Raw genomic sequence first — 24272 nt, 5'->3', positions numbered from 1 at the left:
ATGTTTTCTCTTCAACAAAATTAGAGAACAAGAGGACAGAACAGGATCTGCCTGGAAGCAAGGTGAGGTGGGGAGGGAGGTGGCCCAAACAACATATACATGTAAATAAATGTAAAAAAAAGAAAAAAAAATATATAGTTAAGTTCACTTAAAAAAACAAAACAAAACCCAGCTGGTTGCACACCTGAGGTGTATGCCTGAGTTCTATCATTGTTTCTTTGCTTTATAGCTATACCTCTATAAATGATGACAAATTACATGGAAAGTCTTGAAATGGAGTAGAATGATTATTTCCACTTTGTTCTTCTTTTGATTTTAATTGCTTTAGCCATTCTAATTCCTTTGCCTTTCCAAGTAAATTTTCTGTAATATTATCTATGTCTGTAGACAATATTGCTGAAAATTTTGGTTGCTTTGCTAATTTGAATTTTTAAAATTCTGTGCTTGGCAATTAGGTTTTAAAATAAAGTTTAGGACTTTATATATATAGTCTGTGAATGTCCATCTTGTTATTTTGCTCCACACTTCTAGCCTGGAGAATTTTTAATTTTGTTACCCAGAAGTTAGTTTTATTTTCAGTTCTTCTTTACTAACTCTTTGACATTCCCTCTTATAATAACTTAAGATATTGTTAAAATATTGTGGAACAACTGTGGCTAGCAATTTGGTTAACTGTGATATATTAATAAAATATCTCACACTTGGCTCAACTACACATTTCAAGTGGCAAGGCAGTCTCTAAACAGCAGGGGGGTCACTGGGCTTGGCTGTCACATTTCCCTAGAATCTATTGGTAAGGAGACTGTGAGCCCTGGTGGATTTGGATGGGTTATGCTCCATGGCACAGCTGGCATTGCAAGCTTCATTCACACCAGTTCTCGTTGCCCTTTCAGTCCCATTGAGGGTGATGTGGACCCGGCTGAGGTGCAGTACTGTCCACAATGGTGTCCACTCCTGAGGAATGCTTAGGTGGGGAAACTCCCAATCTTATAAGGGGCTTTTGGCAATCTGTCTATCATCCCCCCAGATATTTTCTTATGATCAAATTTTTCTTTCTGAAATGTCTCATTTTGCAAACCACTGTTAAGTTTGTTGTAAATGCCTTTGGTCTAAAGATCTAGAACATGTAAATCTTTTGTTAATCATAGCAGTATTTTCTTGTGTAATGTTGGGGCAAAAATCACATGTACTTAAAGTTACAGTTATTTAAACTATTGAAAATTCTTAAATGAAAATGCAAAAGGATTATATAGAGGAATTTGTATATAAATTCCCCAAAGTAAAGGTATGTCAGTATATGACAACTGGTGAGACCAAGAGGATGGGTGTTATATACACTCCATCCCACCTGTCACTGTTGAGTTTATTTTTTGTTTTGCCTAGTGTTGAGTGTGAGTAAACTAAAAATGCATATGAGAAAACTTCAGTGTATTGTATATGTTTCTGTTTCTCCCACAAAGTTATGAAGGAATATTCCAATACTTTTAAAACATGAAATTTCCCTAAATTTGTAGTTTAGTGGTGCAATAGAAAGAAAATGTAACAATTTAACATGACTTGTACTTAGTTAACCCATAACAATTCCTAGGGGTAACTATTTTCTTTTATATCTACTCAAAACTGCATATATAATTCTGTATTGAGGGCATTTATTTATATTTCTTTGGTCCTTGATTTCTGAAATTGACTGTGCCAGCTAGCCTCCAAAGAAAGGCCTTTAGTCCATCTTGATAATGTAGTGGGTTTCTCTGTTCTCCTATTTCATGCCAAATTGGCAAAAAGGTGCAAGTCACAGTATGAATTTGAGAACATCATTTCGTGGTAGCTATCATGGTTGAATTTTGAGAAGGTTTAGCTTTAAATAAAATTTTCTTATTGTGCCTCTCCTTCAGATGACAATTCAGAGAAATCAGACAAAATAAGTAGCAAGAACGTCAGACATTCAAAATTTATGTGATGCAAATACTTGGTATTCTCATTAATCAGCCATCTTTTAAATGATTGCCTTGATCTTCATAGCATTGCATATTTAGTGAAAGCCCACTATGTTTAGGTCCTGCCTATGTTCCAAAGACATTTTTTAAAAAGGTGAATACATGGCAACTTAAATAACAGTAAAGGATTTGAGTAATTCAACAATAAAATCAATGCTATACTGCCCAACAGTCAATGAATTGCTCTGTCAATAATTTTGGTCTAAGCTCAGATGCATAATATCTCTAACTGCAAGCAGGAATGGTCTGGGGAGATGTTTGCAGAGAAGGGATGTGGACAGGCTTGGTGGGGTGGAGAAGATAGTGAAGGATCCTGCTGTTGAATGTACCACTGGGAGCAACACTGTGCAAAAACCAGTTTGAAGGGCACAAGGCCTTAAAAAAGACTACAGAATGGAGAAACAGGAAGAAAAGCTTGTAGCTAGGTAGGTCTGTGCCCTGGATACCAAGATAAGAAACATGAACAAATAGGTGACAGAGACATCCAGTTAGACAGAAAATCTGTCAGACAACAGCCTTCATGATTTTATCCTGTCATTCAAGCAACAAAAAGCCCAGTGTAATAACGTGAACATTGTCACAGTGGAACCCTCAAGAGCATACTCTGTCTTCCTTTTTCTTTTTTTAATCCCTTGCCTTAAGATATTTATTAAAAAAGAGTAATCTGGAGTCTAGTACATGAGATATCTTTGCAGCTATACATCACATAAAGAGGAAGTGAGTTACTTCCAGCATTATAAGAACCCCAGCTCCCAAATAATAATGGCTCTTGGGTAAAAAGCCTACCTCTAACCTACTGAATGTTAGATGCCAATAGATTCTCCTTGGTAATGACTGCAACAACCCAAAGTCGTATTTTTATATGTAGTATAGGTATGGAATCATCCAGTGTTTTCATTGTAGCAAGTAACATGATTGACGAAATTCAGAAAATGGATTGTCAGGTGAGCTTTCTACACAAGTAACTGGATCCAAAAGGAATCTTTTTTGGCCATTTTCTTGGCTGCGCTACCTCACAATTCAACTGTTGGTGGAATCTTTTTTGACAGCCAATGACAACATTTCCCAGATGAGAATTTATTGCTTTTGCCAACTTTGTGATTTGTTAGTGCAGGTCCTGCTGTGCTGTGGGGTTTTGTGTAGGGGGAAGTTTGTTCTCTTCCCCACTGTAAGGAAACCAAGAGTTCCTCCAAAAATGTTTGAGTGCCAGTCCTTTCCTGTACAGCACTTTGCATATGACAGTTTTGATGCCATGCAGCTGCTTTGGAGTTGTTAACTCATTTGCCTTTGCCCTGCTTGTGAGGATCTCCCTTGCCATGTATTCTATTGTGTGACACACATTCTAACTTGTCGAGAAGCTGAGCCTGTTTCTACACAAGGCTTCACTTTGTAAAATGTGTTGACTCTTCTGATGTGCTAGACTTTTGGAGTGATGTGAAGATTACCTCCAGTGGAAGACATTGACAACTTTTTATGCTGGGAGATGGTTTGAAAGTCCTTCTTTGTCTTATAGTAATCTTTCAGAGTTCTTGAGTTCTCACAATACATTCTTTACTCTGAGAGTTCCTTCCTAGGTTCTGTAACTCCCTCCAATTGACCAAAGAACTCTCCTGTATGATATCCCATGGACACAACCTTTGAGTTTTTGTGGTGGATATTGTGAGTTATAGCAGCTTGGGAACAAATATTGTCGCAGTTCAGTTTCCACTGCATTTTCAGTGAGAATTTTCCCTAGCTGAAGAAGTCCGGGGCTCTCTGAGGGAAATACTTTCTTCCATGAACCTTGAAGGATGTGTTGCTTATAGGTTAGACTTGGAAGGTGACTTTGACAGATTTTGGTGGATCCTCAGTTTTCAACCCATCTCCTTACTCTCAGATTGGAATTGAAGTAAGGATGACTTTTCTTTCTAAACTTTTTAATGTAATCATTTTTTCCTCTTAAGTAATGAAAATGAACTCCAAGACTGCTACTGAAGAACCTCTAAGATTCTCAGTCTCCCTATTTCAGTCTGCATATCACCAAGTTAACTTCGCATGGTCTTCTGCCATTCCAAAGCCAACCATGGTGTCTTTCTGGACATCAAACTCTAGTTCTTTCCTCTACATGTATCTTTTACTAAATTACCTAAGCAATAAGCTCTTAAGAGCCTGGAGATGGGGGTACACAGCTTGCAAAGTTAACTGATAATAAAATATTAAGTCATTGAAGTCCACCTTTTCTTAACCTTCTGGAGGTCACTGCTCAGATTTAAAAGGCTTGTAGTTTCTTTGGAGGAAAGCAATGAACATACGTGTTCTGTCAGTCAGTGTGATGTTCTATGTTGAAAAATAAAGCAGAGAGGAACAACAGAGGGAAAACTCACTGAGAAGGTGGCTAGGAATGACAAGGAAGTAAGGGAATAGCTATGAGGCACAAAAGTGATGGAAGGATAGGGTTATGGTAATGTCCTTGCAGCAGGAGCACAGATGTCTGGTTTGAGGACCAGAAGGAAGACCAGTGAGGATGGAGTCTGGTGCGCAAAGGGACAGAAGTTAGCAGATGAGGTGGGAGAAGTGGAGGCAGAGGGCTCAGGTAGGGTCTTGGAGGCTCCAATATAACTTTACTCTGAATGAAGTGGGAAGACACTGCAGGTTTTTGAGCAGAGAAGTGACAAAATTGCCTCTAAGATACCTTAAATTTTAATATTTATCCTCATTTTATGTATCACTGGAAAGAAAAAAGTTACCATTTAAACTGTGGTACTGAGCTTTCTTTTTTTTGTTGTTTGTAACTCGCATGCTGATCTCAGAAATGTTAAAATGTAAAAATAAAAAGAAGTGTTTGGAAACATGAAATGCAGTGTGTCTTCTAAAGAGCATTCTGTTTGCTTAATTTAGCATAGAGAGTAGAGCAGGCTATTGCATTAAGACCAGCAAGGAACAATTGTACCCATCCCAGATAGGTGTGTGAAAAGTTATCAAAGCTTTCATTTATTTTGGGCACAAAATAAAGAAACTCTAAGATTTTTGGTCTTGACAACAGTAAGTTACCATTTATCAAGATGAGAAAATTCGAGAACAGATTTGGTGTAAGATAATCAGAATTTTGTTTTGAGATGGTAAAATTCAGAGTCTTATTCAGCATCCAAAGAGAAGTATGGAGCAGCAGACCACCTGCACACACACACACACACACACACACACACACACACACTATCAGTTCTCTCAGTTCTCATTTTTTATGGATTCCATATTTGTGAATTTTTGTGAGTTTACTTTTTCGCTAAAATTTACTTGTAACCAATTTGCCTTATAAACATGTTCTCAGCTGAGACCCAATACAACATTTTGCCTTCTTGTTCCAGTCCTTATACTGTAAATAGTTGTCTTTTGTGGGCCTATTTACTGCTACATATTTTAATGTTTGTGTTTTTTTCTTGTTGGTGAGTTTGTTATTTAAAATACCCTCCAAATGTAGTGCTGAAGTACACTCTGGTATTGCTAATTGTGATTAGGCTGCCATGATCTTTATGGAGAAAATCCGTCTGCTAGATGAGCTTCATTCAGGCATGAAACATAGTGCTGGAGGCCATGAATTCAATATTAATAAGCCAACAGTATGTGTTAAATAAGGCGTCTTTAAAAATACACACACATAAAGCAAGGTTATGTATTGATCAGTAGATTAAAATGTTATTATCAAACATAGGCTTACAAAAACCTGACTCTATTCCCCTGGGAGCAATGATTCCATATTTGCTAATTCTGTAGTTCTGACAACTTTATATACTATACTCTAGGAAATAATGGTAATTGGCTATCTCTATTCTGGAGTTCAGGATAATATTAAGGCTAGATTGGAGGTTATCGTCATATACTCACATTAAAAAGTTCTGCAAGCCCATATTTACACAGATTTGAAAGACACAAAGAGATAATCACAGAAACTGAGTAAGCATTTAGAAACTTTTCGTAGTACTTGACAAGACAAGATGATGCCTGCTGAATGTAATGATAAAAATGGTATTGCATATTTATGTCCGATTTTTAATTTTTCTGATACCTCTTTTTATTGTATTTTATAAAATACTCATCTGTGATTGGTTGGGGGAAATAGTCCTTCAACACATATGGTTTGAGAAATACTTTTTTGGAAGATGGTTCCATTCTACCCTGCCCTACATTCTAAATGTCAGGTAGCACTGAACCAGATATTAGCAGAAGAGATTTTAAAATAGTGAACAAATAAGTTTACATTTCCAGTTTCTTGTCTGGCAAGTATGGAGCTTGGAAATTTCCAATCTATTCTAACAACAACTAAAAACTGAATATGAAAATCAACCACTATAAATGCATCATAAAAGTGAAGTCATAGGGCAAACCACTGTCCCAAAATTGGAATTCACGCAGATATGGAGAATCACAATTTAATGGAACACGAATCCCTGTAGGAACCAATGTCATAGTAGGAAAAGCTAAACTATAATTGGCATATAATTAAGAAAACAATCCCATTTATAATGGCATCAAAAATATTTTGGAATTAATCAAAGAAGTAAGAAGACTTGTACAATGAAACTACACAACATGACTGAAAGGAATTAAAGAAGATATAGATATGTTCATGGATTGGCAAAATAAACATTGTTAAAATGTCCATGCTACCCAAAGCAATCTGTAGATTCAGTGAAATCCCCACCAAAATCCCAGTGCTTTCTCCAACTCCTCCAAGAACTAAATAAATGTAGAGATCTTCCATGCTCTACAACTTAATCTGTAGATTCAATGTAATTCCAACCCAAATCCCAGCAACTTATTTTGTAGATATTAGAAGTTTATTCACAAGTGTACATGGAGATGCAAAAGACCCAGAAGAGCCAACTCAATTTTGAAGAAGAACAAAGGAGTGCCTATACAAAACTTCAAGACTTACTATAACTATCCTAAAACTATAGTATCAAGAGAGTGTGGTGCTGGTGAAGGCATAGACAAATAGATCAACGGAATGGCTTAGAGAGGTCAGAAATAGATTCACATAAATGTAGTCAACTGTATTTGACAAAGGAACAAAATCAATACCATTTAACAAAAGCAATCTTTTAAATAAGTGGTATTGGAACAATTGGACATTCACATGCAAAAAATAAGTCCAGACACAGACCTTATATCCTTCAGGAAGTTAAATGAATTAAAGGTTTAACATAAAACTATAAAAATTCCAAGAAGATATCACAAGAGAAAACCTAGATGACCTTGGATATGGGTGATGACCTTTTAGATATAATAGCAACAGCACAGTCATGAAAGAATAATTGATAAGATGGACTACATTATAATAGAAAACTTACCTGTAGAAGAAAATATTAAGACAATGAGAAAACAAGCTAGTTTGGGAGGAAATATTTACAACAGAACCATCTTATCCAAAATATACAAAGAATTCTTTGCATATTTGTATCTATAACTCAACAGTAAGAAAAACAAACAACCTGATTAAAAAATAAGCAACAACTGTAACAGAAATCTCATCAAAGAAGATATATAGATGACAAATAAGCACAGGAGAAGATGTTCCAGGTCATATGTCATCAGAGAAATACAAATTAAAAAAGCAGTGAGATACCATTGACCAAAATTCAGAACACTAATAACAGCAAATGTTGTGAAGATTTGGAGCAACAGGAATTCTTATCCATTGCCGGTGGGAATGCAAAATGGCACAGTCAAATGGTTCCTTAGAAAATTAAATATGCTCTTACAACATAAGCCAGCATTGCACTCACTGGTATTTATGCAAAGGAGTTGAAAATTTATGTCCACATTCGACCTGTATATGGTTTCTTCTAGCAGCTATTTTTATAATCGCCCAAACTTGAAAGCAAACAAAATGTCTTTCAGGAGGTGTGTGGGTAATCTGTAATACATATAGACACTGGAATATTATTCAGTGTTAAAAGGGAATACAATACCAAGCAATGAAAAGATATGGAAGAACCTTAGATGAATATTACTGAAAGAAAACCTCGTGTGTCAAGGTTAAATACTGTACAATGCCAACTATCAGCTCTTTTGGGAAAAGTAATACTATGGACACAGGAGAAAGATCAGTGGTTGCCTGGGACTAGTGGGTGGGGGGGATGAATAGGCAGAGTACAGACATTTAATCTGTTCTATATGATAAGCAATGGTGGATACCTGTTACATGTTTTTAAAACCCACAGAATGTACAACATCAACAATGAACCCTAATCTAAACTATGGATTTTAAGTAGTAATGACTGATGTGTCCATGTAGGTTCATTGACAGTGGCAACTGTACTACTGCTATGAAGGATGTAGATAGAGCAAGAGATGTTGTGTGTATGTGTGTGTGTACGTGAGGGGGTCAAGGTACATATAGGAAATCCCTGTACTTTGATTTCGATTTTGCTGTGAATCTAAAACTGCTCTAAAACTAAAGTTTATTGCTTAAAAATTCCTAGAATAAACAATGAAAACCAGTGAGATAAAAGATTGAGACATGTGAGCTAAGACCTGCTACTCAAAATGTGATCTGTCCACCAGCAGCCCTGGTATCATCTGGGAACCTGATGAAAATCAGAATCTCAGCCCTACCCGGGCCTCCTGAATGGGGCTCTGTCTGCATTTTAAAAACGTGATCCATGCACATACTAAATATGTGAGAAGGACTCAGTTAAGGTGCATGACTGTGATGAGATATAAAATCTGCATGTGTAAATTAATTTATGATGGCAGCTCAAGAAGTCAAAACAATGGCAGGATCAGATCAGAATGGGAGTTCACGTGGATGTTTGCACCTGCAGGAATTGTGTTAGTTGCTTCACTGGGTTCAAAAATAGTAAAGACTTCCCAGCCTTCTAGCTAGGAGCTGCCAGGCAGAGCTGTGGTGCCTGCTATAAAATTCTGAGCAAGAACTTTCATGTTGGGTCACTGGAGGCCCCAACAGGACCTTTGTGCTCAAAGGCCTCAGGATCTTTCTTAGTATTATTTAGAGATGAAAAATCTTATTGATCTTCATAATTTTCTTAAGTGTCTCACTGTAGTTGAAGAAGACATTGGGACCTTGTTAATCTTCATATTACAGAAGGAATGCACAGGCTTTCTCATAGATGGAAAGTAAATATTCTCACACTGTGACAGGGTTCAAACAACATCTTTCAGAGGAGACTGGCAAATTTCTATTCTGAAGGCCGTTGGAAGAGAGAACGGCTATGTTCTATTCTAATCAAATCTTCATGGTCTTTGGAAAAATGTTCTGTCTCAGAGGACGCTGAGCTCTGTCTTTCTGGGGGGGTGATGTTGTGAGCAATTAAATTAAATTCAAATATACTTATTAAATAAAACACATGTCATTAGCATCATCTTTTAAAATAGTACCTTTTTCACAATGGTTAGGAAAGCCAGTGTCTGTCAGCAGAGCAATCAGCTCAGATTTACTCATATGACATTGGTTCTCTTAATCGAGAAGCATGGAGCTGCCAGGTTCTGGGAAGCTGGTGGCCAGAGCACAAGCACTCAGTGCCCTCTCCCTCCCTTTCTGCCAGAATCACCTGAAATGAACAAAATAGAAATGTCAAAACGGAAGACAACCAGGATCTGAGATGTAATAATGGTGTCATTCATTGCCTTGAGAGTCAAAAGAGTTTCTGCTGGTTCTCAGGCAGATGGGGGCAGTGTGAAAGTGGGAATAGAGGGTTCAAAATTTTCATCTGTGGAAAATGGTAGAAAGTCACGAGGAGCTAAAATAGACTCAAAATATGGAATGAGATTGCTCCGTGTCAACTTGGAGGTGAGGCTACCAAGCTAAACAGAACTTCTAGGGCTTTTCTGACTCATTTTCCTCCAAGATGTTCCAGAGCACATCGCCTTGCTATAGAAACCCTACTTAGACTCTGCAGTTGTTCTGTTCTGGTGGGCCACACAGTAAGACCAGCCCAATTGTCTGCTGGGACTGTCCTCAGTATCAGTTCTCTCTGTCTTCCTCAGACTGCTGGGTCACAGATCAGAAAAAAATTGAGTAACTTGACATCATTCTTTCTCCAGATGGGGAGATACAGGGGAATTCTAATATGAGCAGAACTACTGTGGAGAACAGGAGAGGAAACTACGCACACTCCTTTAAGACTCAATGCTAGATAGGCTAAATGACGACACATTACACATTCAAAGATGAAAAGCAGATGTAGTGATTGCATTGTCCAATAATCCTAGATATTAAGTTTTAAAAGGTGTCTATGTGTGTGAAGAAGAGATAGAGTTCAGAAAATAAGGGCATAAGAGGGAAAAATTGGGTGAGCTAATGGTCTCAAAATGCTGATGGAGTCTTTTTCTGTGAATTTGTAAGTATAAATTAATCTAAGAGTGAGAAAGCTAACAGAACCAACAAGAGAAGGAACACAGAGGTTCTTGGAGTGGGTCTGACTTTCCTGGTGGAAGGGAGCTTTTGGAATTGCTGAATCCTGCATTGTTTGCACTTTAGACTCTTGAAAAGCCACAGGACAGGGGATGAGAGCAGAGTAAGGGGATGGAGTGAGAGTGTGCTTGAGGGAGAGCCCCAGCTGCCTGAACTTCCCAGGTGAGAACTGGAAAGCAAAGCTGTCAAGCTAGAAACCAAAACAGGAGCTAAATCAAAAGTCAACAAACAAAAAACTCTAGTCTTGTGAAATAACTTGTGCTTTACTTGCAGAGGGGACTAAAACAATAGAGTGAAACCAAAGCAACTGTAGCTCCTGGAACTTCAATCTGTTTAAGAAGCAGCAGGATTAAGGAAGTTTAAGGATTCCAAGCCAGGAATCTATTGTTAGAACAACTCATTAAAGCTAAGTGAGAATGAAAGAACATGCCTTAGAAAACCCAGGCAACAGAAGCAAAAATAAACAGATGGGAATACCCCAAACCAAAATCTCCTGCACAGCAAACAATCAACAAGGAAAATGTAATCAATGGATTAGGAGAAAATATTTGTAAACCATATGTCTAATAAGAAACTAATAATATCCGAGCTGGGCGTAGTGATGCATGACTGTAATCCCAGCATTTGGATGACTGAGACGAGAGGATCATGTGTTCTAAGCTATATCTTCACCCAACAACCCCTCCCCCAAAATTATAATATCCAAATAAAAAAACCACATGCCATTGTATAGTAAAAAAAAAAAAAAAAAAACCACAAAGATCTGAATAGATGTTTTTCCAAAGAAGATATGTAAGTGGGCAATGAAGGTATAAAAATGTGCTGAACACTTACCATCAGGAAACCCAACTCAAAGCCAATAATATATATATATACATGTACACACAATATATAATACTATATATATATATACAGTATGTATACTATGTGTACAGTATATAAACTATTAACATATATATATATATATATATAAACTATGTGGAGATATATATATATATCTTATAATTATATATACTCTTATTTTAAATGATAAACATTTAAATAGTTGAATAGTGGTATGTTATTCAGCCTTAAAAAAGAAGGAAGTCTTGCCAGGCATGATGGTTCATGTCTATAATCCCAGCTGTGCAGGGTCCAAGGCTGGCCCAAACAGAAATCTGAAAAATAAACTGAAGAAAAAGGTTTGGGGGCCTGGCTCAAGTGGTACAATGCCTGCCTAGCAAGCATGAGGCCCTGAGTTCAAACCCCAAAACTGCAAAATAAAGAAGATAAATAAAACCAACTCCTCCCAAATCAAAAACAACAGCAACAACAAAAGAACATCTTGCCATTTGTGACAACCTGAAATGGATCTTGAGGGTGGAGGGTCATGTTAAGTGATACAAGACAGACACAGACTGTGGCTTAATTTATAGGTAAAATTTAAACTAGTCTCTCCAGGGGCTGGAGAGAAGATGACAATTAAAGGGTACAAAATTTCAGTTATGCAAGATGTATAAGTTCTGAAGATCTTCTATGTAGCCTAATTAATATTTCTGGATTGCATATTTGTGACTTACTAAAAGGGTAGATCTTATGTTAAATGTTCTTACTAAAACACACACAAATATTATTATTACTAATTATTATTTATAATAGGGGCAGGACAGAACTTTGGGAGGTGATGGATAAGTTTATGGCTGGGATGATGGTGATAGGTGTATACTGATCACCAAACTCACTGAAACGTATACATCAACTATATACAGCTCTGAAAAAACAAAAGAAAATGTCTTGGTTTAAATGAGAAACTACAGACATTAATTAGTAGGTGATGGTACAATTATACAGTATAACACTACACAACCCCTTATATCACGGCTTGAGAGCTATTTCATGAGGAGAATTATGGTATGTTTTAAGGTAAAAAGCAAACTAAAACCTCGTGCAGTAGCACCTGCACCCCTCCCTCACCCCTTGTTCATCACAGGTGGTTGCTGCCTCCCTGCTCATCTGTCTCTGTGAGGCCCATCAGGAGAGGGGACGGAGGGGTCAGGTAACCTTGGACTGGTATCCAAGTTCTACCTGACAGAACCTTCATCTCTCTTTGTTCTGTTTACTCATTTTAACATCGAGATTCTAATAAAGTCTACCTTACATGGCTTTTATGAAGTACAAATGACTTAATCTGTATCAAAACTTTAGCTGAGTAGATAAAATAAATGCCTATCCAATGCTAGTTTTTAAATTTTTTTCTTGCAGTGTTGAAGATGGAACCCAGGGCCTTGCACGTTCTAGGTGAGTGCTGTACCACTGAGTTACATCCTCAGCCCCAAATGTAATTTTTAGTTATATACTACACACAAATGTATAAAGTTGAATATATTTAATGATTTTTATCTTGATAGTTGATGTTATAAATGCTTTGGGTTTCTCTTTTTTTTTAATTCATGGAAATTTATTCAACTGGTGCTTAATTCTATTTGCAAGAACTACTCATTGCACTGTTAAATGAAATCTTAATTCGTTACAAAAAGGGAAAATCGTGTATGTGAGTAATAAAGGCAACCTTATTATTTGAAACTAGAATAGACAAATTATCTCAGCTATCTTAAATCACACAGAGGTATTTTTACTTTAGCAACTTTTTCTGATAGCAAGCCCTTTTCCAGGATTCATTGATCTACACAAAATCATGACACCACAGAGAAGATTTATTGTTCTTATGGCTTCAATTATTTTATAATTCTTCAAAGCTTACTGGATACTAAGGTAATATAACTCTTCTTGAATATTTAATTATTATCATCCCAGGAAAAAATATTCTGAGGGTCTTGCTATAGAGGGGTACAGTGTTTGGAAATAATGTTAATTTTACTAAAAATGGCAAGTGTTAAATTCTTCATACTATTAGAGAAGTAAAATCAGATTACAAACTTATTATTTTTTGCTAATCTAAAAGTATTGAAATAATTGAGAGGGCACATAATATTGACAATACAGTTTAGATGAAATATTTAGATTATAATACCCTAAATTTACCCTCAGATGATAAGGTGTCTAAAAAATAAATTTAATTAAAATGTTGCATTCCAAATTAATTTTAAGCATTAAGTCTGTGTAAGATTCATGTATTGAAAAAGAACACTAAGTTTTCTGGAAGGTATTATGAAATTAGAACTCCATGGATCTCACAATTAATTTACAATGGTGTGTTGTTCTTGCGCTGAATACCAGGTAGCTATGACTTAACCACGAATCAAACATATAAAGTGATTTATCACACCAAGTTTCCTGGTACCAGGAAGCACTTATAATGTGCCAAATTTCATGATATGATTTTAGTGAATTTAAATTTTAAACAGTTCAATACATGCATATTTTAAAAATTGGTCTGGGTTTTAACTCCTCTGTAAGATAACTGGGATACAATAGCATATGAGGAAAAAAACCAGTTACTAGAAATCTAAGTTCTAGTAGCTTACTGATTACCAATGCTACATAGTTAGGTTTAACTTATGAATATGATATAGTTAGGTTTTTACTTAAAAGAATACTTTGGTAGCTAGGTGCAGTGGTTCATGCCTGTAATCTTAGCTTCTTGAGATGTGGAGATCAGGAGGACCGTGGCTGTAGATCGGGAGGGACAAAAAGGTTCATGAGACCCAATCCGAAGGAGTTTGAACTAAGGGCCTTGCTCATTTGCTCGGAAAGCACTCTACTGTATGGTCACACCCCCAGTGCTTTTTGCTTTTAGGTATTTTTTGAGTAGGATCTTGCCAGACTCTGATCAGCCTATTTATGCTTTCTACATAGCTAGGATGACAGGCATGTACTACCACATCTAGCTTTTTAAAAATGCTTTGGATTTCTTTATACTTTTTGATACTCTTTGTGTTTTCCTTTTGGTAGTGCTGGAGTTTGAACTCAGGGCCTCACATAGGTGAGACAGGCACTGGCACTTGAGCCCCTAACCCTTTTTTGCATTAATTCATTTTCAGGTAGGGTCTTGTATGGTTTTGTCCTTGGACTTCGATCCTTCTACCCACAGTCCTCTACTTAGCTTCAGATTACAGGCATGAACCACTACTCCTCACTTATTTTGTTGAGATGGGGTTTCACTAACTTTTTGCTCAAGCTGACCTTGAACTGCAGCACTCCTCCCAATCTCTCCCTACACAGTAGCTGGGACTCACAGGCTTGAGTCACAATGCCCAGTCTCTTTCTGACATTTTCTAAACTTTGTACCACAAACATGTATCTCCTTTGTGCAATACATGTATGGAAAAAAGGAAAGCTAGTTTACGGATTCTTAGACTGGGTCAGAAATAAAACACAAATGTATTATTTATCAGATATAACCAAAATTTATTGACTCAGAGGGATTGGAAGTAAAAAGCTACAGAAAGACATATAAACAATGCAGGGGTTCCCACCAATATCACAATTTTCAAAGCAAGGTCATTAAATGGGACATAGAGGACCATTTAAAAATACAGTTCACAAGTATGTCAAAACAGTCTATACTTCAAATAGCATATAATCAGAATACTTATGAAGTACATCTATTACGTGTGGAAATACCCAGACATCAAATGACTCACAAGAGTAGCTGAGGTTTTAACACACCTGCCACAGTCTCTGACAGAATGACTGTGCAAAAACAGATTAAGAGGCTCGAAGAGAAAGAGGTTAAGACTCCCAGCCCAAGGATCCCTAGGATCTGGACAGCACCACTGATTTGCTGTTTTCGGGTCAGTAGATGACTTCTTTAAGCCTCAATTGCTCCGCCTGTCAAATTAGACCACTCTGTGTCCCTGAATTTCAAGGTGGCTTGTTACAACGTGAGCAGACTCAGGGTAGGTGGATATGGTAAGTTAAAGTCAAGGTCATTAGAACACTTGAGGCTTGAAGGATATTTAGGATTTTTTCATGCACATAAGAAGACAGGAAAAATTCCCTTAACCTAAGACAGCGTCTGAAAGACAAAGGAACATGAAAAAGCAGGATTATGGTTTCAGCTGCTTTTTCTTTATTATTATTTTTAGAGAAAAATTTCAGCAACAAAAGAGAGTTGGTACAGCTGTAAATATAACAGCTGGAATAGTGGGGGAAAGTGCTGGAGCGATTGCCTGTGGTGTGGACGGTGGTAGACAATGGGCCTGTCTGCGTGGCTGAGCCTGCTGGATTTGGAGACATTTTCTGGCTGTCCTGCCATACCACGTTGCTCCTGCACACTTCAGTTTTCTGCCCTGTAAAATGAGGTTACCAATGAGTCCTAGAAAGTGGTGACTAATAAGCCCTAGGGAGTAGGTGTTTTTTCTACTTTTGAAATTATGGTAAAATACCTATATCACAGAATTTACAATCTTAACCATTTTTAAGTGTACTGTTGTGGTATTGGATACATTCATGGTGTCATGTCATCATCACCACTGTCCATCTGCTTAACTCTTTCTATCTTATAAAACTGAAGCTCTGTACCATTAAACCACAGCAGCTTGTTCTCCTTCCCCTCCACCCCGAGCTCCTGGTAACCACCATTCTACTTTCCATCTGTACGATTTTGACTGTCCTAAGTACGTCATGTAAGTGAAATTATACAATATTTATCTTTTTGTGCTTATTTTACTCAGTATAATGGGGATTGTAGCATGTATTAAGAAGTCATTCTTTTTTAGGTTGAATTATATCCCATTGTATGTATGGACCATCTTGTACTTAGGTATTCTTCCATATCTTAGGTATTTTGAGCAATGCTACTGTGAACAAGGGTGTGCACATGTCCCTTTGAGACCACATTGAGTTCTTTTGGGTGTATAACCAGGAGGGAGGAGGTGGATCATTTGACAATTCAGATTCTAAGCTTCTGAGCAACAATCGTGACCTTGTCTAGGAGTGGACAATTTTGCATTTCTAGCATCAGTAAACCAAGTTCCAGTTTCTCTACATTCTCCCAAATACTTGTTAATTTGGTGGTGCTGAGGTTGAACTCTGGGCCTCACGCTTGTTAGGCAGGCACTCTGCCACTTGAGCCACATACCCATTCCTTTATTTTTCAGATAGAGTCTCACATTTTTCCCTCAGCCAGCCTGGACCATGAAACTCCTGTTTACACCTCCCACCTAGCTTGGACCACAGGCTTGTGCCGCCACACCTGGTTTATTGATTGGCATGAGGTCTTGCTAACTTTTTGCCTGGGCTGGACTTGAAATCTGATCCTCCCTGTATCTTCCTCCTAAATAGCTGGGATTACAGGGATAAGCCATTGTACCTGGCCTGTATTTTTTAATAGTAGCCATCCCAATAGGTGTGAGAAGATATCTTAGTGGCTTTGATTTACATTTTACTGATGACTAGAAATACTAAACATCTTTTCAAGTACGTATTGACCACCTGTATATCTTCTTGTCATATGTTCCTTAAAACATTTAAGAAGGTAGAATATGTAACATGCTCAGAATTACCATTGACATGTCATTTAACTATTGATATTGTAGTCTTTTATATTAATTATTATATTAACTATTGATATTGATATTGAGCTGTAGTTTAAAGGAGCCATTAAAGTATTTTAAGCAAGGCAACATCAGATCAATCTTGTGCTTTAAAAATAACTCTGGCCTCCCTATGGTGAATAGACCCCAGAAATGTAAAAATGGAGGCCACTGAGTCAGTCTCCTTTGTATTTCCTCATATTGAATCATGAGAATTGGGCTAATCTAACATTTCATTTTGCTTTGTTCATTTTCCATCCCAGATATGCTGCAGCAAAGAGTGGCATGATAATCTGATGATTCAGGAGAGTTTTAAAAGGCAGGCAACCCATCACCATCTCATTGACTTGTGGATACCCCAGTTTTGATCATTAATTTCTCGGTGGGGGGCTGACTAATGCAAACCATCAGCATATTTCTGGAAGTGCAGTGCACATTTTAATCTTTGTGGCCTGATCTTGATGGAGAGCAGATAAACCAAATCTCTCTTCTGCCTGCAAAATAATCAATACCAAGGAGAAAATGAAAAGCACTTAAGCCAAGCCTCCTGAATGAGACTCCCAAGGAACACAGGAATGATTTGTTCCTCCAAAATGCTATCTCGGGGATTTGAATCTTTTACACAGCAATAACAAATGGTTCAGAAAGGGATTAGATGCAAAGGCATTGGGAAGGTGAAGATTATAAGGTCACTGGCAAGGTTGACAAAAATAAAAATCCTTCCTTAGAAAATGTAGATTAGTACAAATATGGCTATTGGTGAAGTATCTGGGCCAGTAGGATTGGACAAACTTTACAACATGCAGAGGTGGTCTTTGATTTGATACATGGTTTTTAATGTCTAATGGTGCCCCCTCACCTCCTCCACAGTAAGGTATCAGCTGACAGCTGAAATACCACAGCAAGACATTTCATTTATTCAATCATCAAACTTCGTGGGAGTCACCTATTATCCCCTACTCAGTGCTTGCCTTAGCTGACCTCTCTGAACTGTCCTCCTTTTCAGCAGACTTTTTCTTTGACTTTTTGGACTCAGTCCTTTTCTGGATTTTGTCTTATCTTTCCAATCACTATTTCTAAATACCATCTGTAGGCATCACCTCTTGGCTATCTCTTGGTTACTGTGTTTGCACAGTTTCAGCCTAGCTTACTTTTATTCCTACCCTACACATGTTCCCCACACCCTTTTCCTGATTTCTCTCATGTCTTCCTCATTATAATCTTTCAAGATGGTTCTCAAATTTTATCCCTTCCTCTAATTCCCCTGTCAAGTTCCAGACACATTAATTACAGACATCTGTGCAGGGTACTCTGACATCCAAAATGCACCATGTCCCAAATCATAAACCCTTCCCAAGAAACTGGTCATATTGTTCTCTAAGGCCCCAACTCTGTCTTTATTTTTATCTTGTAAATCTTTGACTCTTGTCTTGCCATCTCTTTAATTAATTAGAGAATCCAGTTGTTTCTCTCTTCCCAGTTGTTCTAAACCACCTGCTTCTATGTTCACTCACCCATCAACTTTATCTCTCAATGATATCATTTCAACAGTACCTCATTTGGTCTCAGATTCCAATCTTGCTTTCTTCTAGTACAGATTCCTGAGTACTTTTTCTACAATGAAAGTCTAATTACATTATCATCAAACAGTCCTTTCAAACCTTTATTTCCAAGTGCAGCCATATGCTGCCTTACGATGTTTTGGTCAGTGACAGACCACATATACGGCAGTGGTTCCATAGGATTATAAAGTTGCTGAAAGCTTCCTCCTGCCTAAGGATGCTGTAGTGCTGTGGGGTGATGCCTTACCTGTTTGTGGTGACACTGGTGTTAACAAACCTATCACATGGACTGTCGTAAGAATGAAATTATGTATTTGCAGGAAAATGGATGGAACTGGAGATCATGGTGTTAAGTGAAATCAGCCAGACTGAGAAAGAAAAATAGCACATAATCTCTCTCCTATATATAATCTAGACCTTAAAAACAAGAAAGTCATGAGTGTAAAACTGGAACTCTTTGAGAGTGGGAACTTTTTGCAGGGGGCGGGGAATGAAAGGAGAGGGTGAGAGGGGTGAATATGGTGGGTGTTTTACATATGCATGTGTGAAAACAATGAAAAACTTGTTAACATTGTTCAAAGGTGGGGGAAGAAAGAGTAACAGAGGGGGCAAATTTGATCAAAGTATATTATATGCTTGTATACAACTATCACTATGAAACTTTTGTACAATTAATACACATAATTAGAAAGAGAGGTGGGAGAGTAAAAAAAAGATGGCACATGTAGTTACATGTGGTGTGTAATGCTTATTGCTGGTTTTGTGTTTACTATGCTGTATTTTTAGCATTGAGTGTACTCCTACCTATGATTAACGTTTACTGCTAAACAGTATGTTGTGTTAGCAGCAGTCTCATACATTTTGCACTTACCGTGTCTATTTATTGGTTTTGTAAAGAAGCCATGTGGAGTAGTTGACCTATACTATTTAGATTTGGGTGAGTACACACTGTTGTTGACACAGTGATGAAAAGACTTAAGGACACACTTCCTACAAGGTGTTCTACTTTGGGCAACGCATGACTGTAGTCCCAGGAAAAACCATCCATGTTTCCCTAATATTGAACAGCCTATTGTGCAGTGTGTTATATTACATTCATATATAGATGGTTGTTTCAATATTTTTCATTCTCTAGCATTTTAAATCTCCTGTGTCCCTTAGCCCCCTCAGATAGACTCACTAATATAATTTTGTTTTCTCTCCATATATATGTAAATAAATAAATAAATAAATATGTATATTTATATATGGAGAGAAAAAATTTCTTTAGAAGACTATGGAAAGAACTTGAAAATAAATGCTACTATGACTGTATCTGCACCTTATGGGAGAACTCCAGGATCTTAGTAGGCATTCAAAAAATATTTCTGAAAGAACAAGAGAGAAGGGAAAAGGGTGAGTTTGTGAAATGGAAAGATTACCAAGTCCTGAGTAATTGAATTTTTAGAGAAGATGGCATTAAATATATTCTGTGTGAGTTTCTAACTGTGCTTAATTCTTTCACACTGTGTTTAGCACAGAATTAAACACATTAATTATATGAATAAAAGTGTTTTAAAATATACGAGCAGCTTTGTATCTATTTTGCAATCTAAATGTGAGAGAGCTTTGTAATATATCTAAATCACACCCATGATTTTTCTCCTCAAATTTTATTTCTTATTTCTCCTCCAGAGATGGTGTGACCTCTTTGCAGGGTACACAGCCACACACTGACTTTCCATCCATGCAAATTTAAGCTGCATTTAACTCCTACTGATTTCACCTATTTTATATGCACCTGATCCTTGCACGTGTTCTTCCCTTTGCTTGGAAAGTATTTCATTCCAACTTCTTCTTAAGGTTCACATATCCTTCAGTGAGCAATTTAAAATGTAGCTTTCCTATGATTCTCCGGTTTTAGTCATGTTCCTTTTCTTTGGACACACACACACACACACACACACACACACACAAGCATGACTGGTTACTATTTATCTCTTCTACTAAGCTATAAGTTCTATAAGAGAAGAAACTACATCAACTTTTGTTCAATAATTTTATCAATGTCTAGAATACTTATTGGCCTGCTGAACAGTAGGTGCTATATATATATATATATATATATATGTATATGTATATGTATATGTATATGTATATGTATATGTATATATTTGCTAAATTGTGATGTAATGGAGGAAGCACATGGCAGAGCAAAACTATTCACCTCATCATGACCAGGAAACAAAAGAGTGAGCAAGAGGAAGGGACCAGGCTCCATTAGTCCCCTGAAGGGTACACCCCCAATAACATAAACACCTCCTACTGCACACACCTCTTAAAGGTTTCACCCCTTCCCAATTGTGCCACCTGGGAAGCAAACCTTTAACAGGATGGTCCTTTGAGGGACATTCAGATCTCAAAACCACAGCAGATACCATCTTTTTGGCATTCCTGCTCTTCTTAAATAATTCTCCAGGATGGTTCTTTCCTTGACTTCTCCAAGAGAGAGAAGAAATAGCCTTTCTCAATGAACAATGTTCTTCCCAAAAGGCTGGCAAACTACCCCCTTCCCCTAAATCCTGTTGACCAGTGATTGAAAGCTTTTTCTGTGCTGGTGTGTCAGTAAATTTTTCTGGAAAGTGCCAGGTTCCATTGTGGATACATATTGACCTTCAATGCGGTGTCTTTCCCATACTTTTTCCCCAGCTCTGTGTCTTGGTCATAAATTCAGGACACTAGAACTCATTCTTCCCAAGATTGTATGCTGAATATAAGTCTCCCTTGGACTACTCAAGATAAGTCTCCAGTACTGAGCTTCATATCAATAAAGTCATCTTATGGCTAGAGACATGAATTAGAACTCTAAAGAGATGTTTATCAAATTTATACTACAAGCTAATGAAGGTAATTATATCAGTTATAAATGACTTTCTTGAAGATGATGAGATCAAAGAATGACTGAAATAAGAGACAAACAAAAATAGATTCAACTTCTATGATAAGGCTGGCTATATAATTTTTATGGATTTAAAGGAACAAAGTTACACTAGGGCTTATTTCATGTGGTCCGTGCCACTCAATCTTTGTGCTCTTTCTCTCCTGGGGAACACTTTTTTGGACAAATTCTCCATCTTAACATATAACTCAAAGTGCTTCAAAGATGCCATTGCCCATCAAATTCTTAAATGTGTGAAGACATTTCATTAGGAAATCAAACTGTTATGGAGTCAGAGCTAAGCTCTAAAATTTGGTTTCAGAATTCCTCTGGCTTCTTAACCCCTTCCAAGCATGATATACTTACCTGATTTCTTCCTTTCTAGGAGGCCAAGCAGAGGGGAGGTGGGGTCCCAAACACAATATGAATGTCCAGTAGTGTTAGACCAAGTTCAAGAGACCTTTAAGTTTGGAGAGCTACTTGGTTCTTTGCAACCTCCATCCTATCCTAAGGGAGCTATTTTAGTCTCTGTGTCTTAATGACATCATCCTCATAATTCCTTGTTGCTGTCAATTGCTTGCCTCAGTCTTGGAGCAGCCAATAGATATTCTAAGTAGGATCCCATACTCTGGCTGGTTGTCAACAATGTAAGCAGGTTGAGTGCTCCATATGTACTGGACTGTTGACCTAACATTGGAAAGAGATTGGGGTATTCCTAAGGCCCAAGGGGAAAACATTAAACTCCAGCAATAGCAATTATATATTGTTTTTGTACTAAATGCCAGGAACTAACCATTTTATATGCATTGTATTAATCCTCAAAGTCATCTCTGTTAGGTAGGTTCTGTTACTGTCTCCATTTTATTGATGAGAAAGTTGAGATCAAGAAACAGAGTGACAAGATGTCAGAACTAGGCCTGGGTTAAGGACTGAATGAGGCTGAAGTGTATGATCTTAACCACTATTCTGTATTTATTCTTGGAATGTTGAATCAGTTTTCTTTGGTTTGACTTCTTTTCTAGGGCTACTTTTGTCTCTCAGTGCCTCTGACAGGACTGGGTATAAAAAATTCTTGTAGAACTTGATCAAACAGGAAGTTACCTGTCTGGAACAGTGGATAAGCACCTGGTCTTCTGTAGTCTCTATAGAGCCATCAAACTTTGAGTCAATGCTCTTGGGAGATGCAGATCCACTCATCCCAAAGGGAGAACTGCAACACTGTCTTCCCATGTTTGATGAAGAGACAGGGATCACATTAGGAGGGGTTTCTTCCATCCATTTTATAGCTAATTATCTCATTTTCATCCTAATTCCTAAGAGAGTACAGTTTTGAATTTTATAAACACTGAGTAAATTTTAGTTCATTCATCTGGAACTTCTGTGATCACGGTACTTGACCTAGGAAAGGACTTCATTGTTGAGTCAGAGGTTTTTTATTTCCTTTTCTATCTTACTTCTTTCCAAACTTTCTACAATCAGCAAGGTAACCTCTTCCTACCTTTCTAATAGCAGTAGGGTTCCAGTGCTTCCATATGGCCTCTTTCAGGTCTGACTACTACATGACCCACTTGGTATTAATTTTATTAATAGTGATTATATTTCTCTCATGTTACTTGTAAATCAGACTGTCACAAATCAATCTCATACAAAACAAAAACTGTTTTTCTTTCCTTTTCAAGCCCGTATTCCCACTCAGAAGAGGTAGGTTTTATGTTGCCATTACCTACTTTTAATTAGAATGTGTTCTTTGAGTAATAGTCTCATCCACATGTACTCATCTCCATATCTTTCACAGCTCTTGTTCTGAGTGTTCTTTTTTCATGAGTCTTTCTCGTCCTACATTTAATTTAATAGCACCATGAAGCACATCTCCCTGTGATACTTTGTATTATTTTGTTACGCCCTTTTATTATAGATTCCAAAAATGTTTATGTTTTTACTGTTTCAGAGAAGTAACTATGACTGCTTTCTAATATAAGTGTCAGAATAAGTTTTCTGATTTACTGTTCAGCAAAGTCTTGCCTCATTCCCGGGATATTGTATGTAACATATGACCTATAACTATGAGAAATTACTTCTACCAATACTCCCTTCTCCCTGCTTTTATCCTAAACAGACATTTTCCATATATTAGCTCAAAAATGAAAATGTGGGGGAATTTTCCTGTAAGCAGTCTATAAATAGCAGTCATTTTCTATCACAGTTTTGTTGGCTATCGCTCAGATTAGCCTGCAGTGCTCAACAAGCTATCCAACGTCCTATTTTTCATGGGGTGAAATCTGAGAGTGTTTCAAGTTTCAGTCAGGAAATTGAAACCCTACATCATAGCTCTTATGAAGAGTCCACTACTGTCTGGGCATTCTTAGTCTTTGTGTGGTGGGGTCTGCATCTGTTAGAATAAACTAGGTCAACCTGTGAAAACTAAAAGCAAATACACACAAAGAAAGTTCAAGGGCATAAAATAATGCAGGCTTGTCTCTTGTCAATGAAACATGCCCAGTGAGGGTCCACGGGGTTCCAAACTTTGTAGTCTCTTAGGGATCCGGGATGACAGAGCAGTCACCTTTGTGAACAGTGCTACCTATGTCCCAGAGATAAAAGCCTTGCATCTCATGCATGGGTTCCTAAGCTTCTAGTAGAAGTGACCCTCACATTCCAAACATGGTCACATGGTCTCTTCCAATCTCAGTGTGTGAGGAGATGCTTTTCTACTGTGGAATGAGGGCAGTTTGGGAAACAGGGCTATCACATTCATGATAGGCTATGTCTTTTGTCTTCTGTTACATCAATTCCACATAAAGGACAGATGGAGGAAAACCACACTGATAAATTGTGGATCCAGACCAAATCACTTATAAGATATAAAAACTTGTTTTGGGCCTCTGGCCTAAAACTTACTTGAGACAGATG

General features: G+C 37.4%; 1 pseudogene; it reads right to left on the bottom strand.

Annotated features, from left to right (window-relative positions):
* Positions 1-3336: 3336 nt before the first annotated feature.
* On the bottom strand, positions 3337-3923 carry LOC109677698 (golgin-45 pseudogene; annotated as a pseudogene).
* Positions 3924-24272: the final 20349 nt, after the last annotated feature.

Source organism: Castor canadensis, chromosome 14, assembly GCF_047511655.1.
Source record: "Castor canadensis chromosome 14, mCasCan1.hap1v2, whole genome shotgun sequence".
NCBI classification, from domain to species: Eukaryota; Metazoa; Chordata; class Mammalia; order Rodentia; family Castoridae; genus Castor; species Castor canadensis.
The sequence above is the reverse complement of the archived record's forward strand: the minus strand, read 5'-3'. Positions and strand labels throughout refer to the sequence as shown.